Raw genomic sequence first — 4,638 nt, 5'->3', positions numbered from 1 at the left:
GCTATAACAAACCTGTACCGAACTTGTTTTTAATTGAGTTAAGTTTGTAATTTTTTTTATATTAACTTTAAATTGATAATTTGCTTCACTTAAACACAGTATTTTTGCGCCCTGGTTAACCATATTTTTAAGCCCCAACCCCACCAAAAAATAGATCCACTTTTTTGATTTTTCTTAATACACTTTAATTGTCAATCCGTCATTTTTAATTACTATTATTAAAATGTAGGTAGGTATAAGGTATAACAAAATATAGTATATTTTTATACACAGCAAAAAAAATCTACAAAAAAGAATACAATAGGTATTCTTTCCAAAAAAATATTTATTGTTACAATATTACACTGGACTACAGAGCCACAGCGATGACCGGCTGCCCCCCTAAATATTTGGCCGTAAATGTACCCATTGCCCCCCTCATAAATATGGGCTAGTACATAGCATTCCATGTGACATCTCCACCACACAACTTAATTTTTTCCATGATTTGCTAGAACTTAATTTAAAAATGAGTTTATTGTGTATACCCTATAAAAATAGGAATAATTTCAATGTTTGCAAAAACTTGGTATGTGATATAGTACATAATATTTAATCTGTAGTATTATTATGGTGTAGTATATCAACTAAAATTGATTTAGTTTTGCAATTATGTACCTACCAATATGTGCACTTTTTACACACTTAGATCTAACGTTAGATGATGGTAACCATAGGCTCCTTTAAAAAATAAAACAGAATTTTTAAAAATTGGCAATAAAGTGGTTTTTAGAATTATACAATAATATTTGAACCGCCCCATAATTATACGATAATTTTTGAATATAAAAATAAATATTTTCACGAAATATATAAATTAATTATAATAATTTGTAGGGAATTTTGTTTTCTATGTTGGTACAAATGTTCGGGAATTCGCTGGTTTTTTTTTTTTTTTTTTTTTCCTCCATGAAATTTCGGGAAAAGTGCCTGATGCCGGTTAATAATATCATGTAAAAATATCATATCTATGTACGGGAAAAATAAAAAAAGTCTATTTATAAATTATATTTAGTACTGATGTACGGGACGTACGGTGAATAGGTTTTATCAACATTTCATAAGCTACAATATAAGTATTGCCTATGCCTAGTGTCCAGTTATAACCGCAATTGGCGCAATTATTGTTGTACTCTTCAGTTTTCTTAGTTCTTAGTTGTTAGAAAGAAATTGTCGGACGATTTTAAGTATTGAACATTTGTTACCTATTTTATTTATCTCTGGTGTTATTATCTTTTAATGATTCAAAAAAAGATTTTTTTTGTGGTTTGTCAATTTTTATTGCGAAATCTGTGATTTAATTTGAATATTAATTACTTAATAGTTTTAGTTTAGACTTGAATTCAATAGCTAATTCAAATATGTCTAGTGAAGGTGAAAAATGCAATTTTTGTAATCGTTTAAGAAATAATTTGAACAAAGTAAATTGGAATCGCCATTTAGCTAAGTGTGGACTTTTATTTTCGACAAAAATAACTAAACCAAACAAAAAATCTAAAAATGATCGATGTGGCGATATTAAATCATTTTTTTCATATAAAAGACCGAAAACAGAAAATCCTGATTATGATAAACAGATTCAAATACCATCAGTCAGTGAGATTTTACCAACTGACACTCCTACTGCAGGTAATTATAAAAATTATTTATCTACTTATAATTTTAAAATGTATTGGAATTTTGTAAAATTTTAAAATTTAAAATTATCAATTTAGTAAAACTATAAATGTAGGAATTATTTTGATTTTTAATATAACCATTATAATCTATACCCAAAATATAAATTGTTATAAATATATTATATATTTATATATTCTATTAGGTATACCTATTATATTTTATTGCTTTCATTGAATTAGGTACCTACTAATTTGATAATTGATTATTTTAAATAATTTTTTGTTGTACATTTCATGTGTTAAAAAAGACATTTTTATTCATTATTTTACAACTAAATTTACTATATAAATTCTTTAAATCCATAATGACAAAAAAATCGCCTGCAGTTTATGAAGAGCATACAGGTTTAAAGGGAAATGCTGAATCTACATGTATTAAGTGGCGTAGCGAACCATGTTTTTCAGAAGCAATTGCTTCTGGTTTCTGAGGGGGTGGTGGTACCTGACCCGTGGATGAGTCATGAGTAAGTGGTTAATGTACATATTTATGTTGATATTTATGATATTAATGTTGTATATTTTGTAATCCAAGTATAAACGTATGACGTGTAGTTAAGGGGGCTGGACGGGCTCTGTTTCTAAGGACTAAGGAGTAAACGATAGGCAATTAGTTTATCAGTGAAATCTCGTAGTGCAGTCTGCTGTTGTGTTAGTACTTAGTAGTATATTATAAACATTTGTGTGAGTGTTCACCGCGCCACCACTACTACCCGCATATTCAACAACGCTTGGATATTCATTATAATTTCAGGGAAACAACTTGCGGTTCGCTAGCTATTCGTTGATAATAATGGTATAAAAATATAATATTATAACAACGACTGATTTCCCTCGTAGACCGTACAACAACTATTATATGGCTTGGTGGGACAGCGCGCTCGGATCAACACAATGATATCGATAACAAAACGAAATCAAGATTTCTATTTTTAGAAAAATATTATTATTGAAATAGTCAACACTTACCCATCGACATTCGAGTATTCGACAGACGGCACCTGCACTCTGCAATTTAGCACTACGGCCTACGATTCTAACTTGCGCGTTCGTTCCTTTGTTATATCTTTTTGAGTTTTTGACTTGTAAAGTTTTTTTTATATATTTTATATATAAAATAATATATTATAATATTTTTTATTATTTAAATATTTTATAATAATATTACAATTTATACATTTACAAGTTTATTTTAATAGCTTAAACACAATTGTTAAATCAGTTTTATAAATTTACGAACGGTAAGTAAACATTATATTACTTATACAGTTATTGAGTTATACATAATTACATAAATAACCAAAAATGTAATAAAATAGTAATTAAATTCATAAATTAAAAACTTTTATTGATCAATTAGCTTGATCCCGATTCCCGAGCATGACAAGTTGCGAAATTTGTGGGCGACAAAAAGGTGACATGAATGCAACAAATTGGACTAGACATGTCAATAGTTGCAAGTCTAAAATTACAACATCAAAAAGGAATTTATCAAATATTTCAATTAAACATTTTTTCTTCAAGAAGCAAAAAGTAGAAAATATTGGTAAGTCTATGTTTTATTTGATTATAGGTAGTTTAGTAATTTAGTTGTTATATATATTAATATTATAAAGAATTAATATAAATTAATATTATGAAGAATTAATACAGTCGAGTCGCGATAACTCGAAGTTGAAGGGGGTTTAAGTTTACTTTGAGATATGAATAATGAATTATTTGAGTTACCTAACTCAGCTTTTTAACGGAATAAAAAAAAATTGAATTCTCAAGTTTTTCGAGTTATTGCGTCTCGACTGTATAAATTAATACTATTTGATGGTCTAAGCATAAATGTACCTAAGATTTATTAAGTTACATTGTAAAATTTTCTGGAATCGTTGAGACGTTAACTGGACTATACTTTATGTGAATATATTATGATGTTCGACTGTTCGAGAGTTATAAATTAGGTAACAAAAACATTGTTTTCAAATTTCAATTAGGTACTGATAATCATACAACAACTGAACAAGAACTAAATATTGTAACTAATAAGCCCACTAAATGCCCTGCGGCTTATATTTCTGTTCCTGAAGTAAATTGTGATTCCGCTGAGCAATGTGAATCAATAGGTAAGAATAATATCTAATAAATTATGTTAGTAGATTTTTTTAATTGATGTGTTTGTAATTACTAATTAGGTGTTGGTAGCTATAACATAGATATTGATAACTGTACTTTAACAGACCAAGTACTAGATAGTCCAAATATAACATCCACTACAGTCCATGTTGAAGTAGAAGTAAACGATGATTCGGTTGAACAGACTTCATTATCAGGTCGACATTTTATAAATTATGTTTGTGGATTTTTAAAATTTTTTTAACTGGTGTATATTTTGTAATAAATTAGGTATTGGTAGCTATAGCATGGATATTCATAACTGTACTTTAACAGAACAAGTACTAGAAAGTCCAAATATAACATCCACTACAGCCCATGTTGAAGCAAACAATGATTTGGTTGAACAGACTTCATTAACAGGTAGATGAATAAAATATTATACTGTATATTTAAATTTGTGCGTAGTTCGTGTACACAGTGTTGGTCTAGCCCTTCGTGGCTCGGAGTTTTTATCTGTAGTGGGGCCCAACACAAAAATATAAAAATTAAAAATGTCTATGTCTAACTGCAACTAATTGAACAATTTCTTTAAGATTGGACTTTGAAATAGAGAATTTTATGTTTTTAATATGTATAGTTGAATTATTATATTTTAACATTACAATGGTTACAAGTAAGCACAGAAATTAAACATACAGGGTGATTGATTAAGCGTAAAACACTCATTATCTCAAAAAGTATTCACTTTTTTCAAATTTTTTTTTTTTCAAAATTTTAGATCTACGCTGTTCTAGAATTATATAATTTTTTTATATTT

This window comes from Acyrthosiphon pisum, chromosome X (genome assembly GCF_005508785.2).
Source record: "Acyrthosiphon pisum isolate AL4f chromosome X, pea_aphid_22Mar2018_4r6ur, whole genome shotgun sequence".
Lineage (NCBI taxonomy): Eukaryota > Metazoa > Arthropoda > Insecta > Hemiptera > Aphididae > Acyrthosiphon > Acyrthosiphon pisum.
This window is presented reverse-complemented; position numbering follows the sequence as displayed.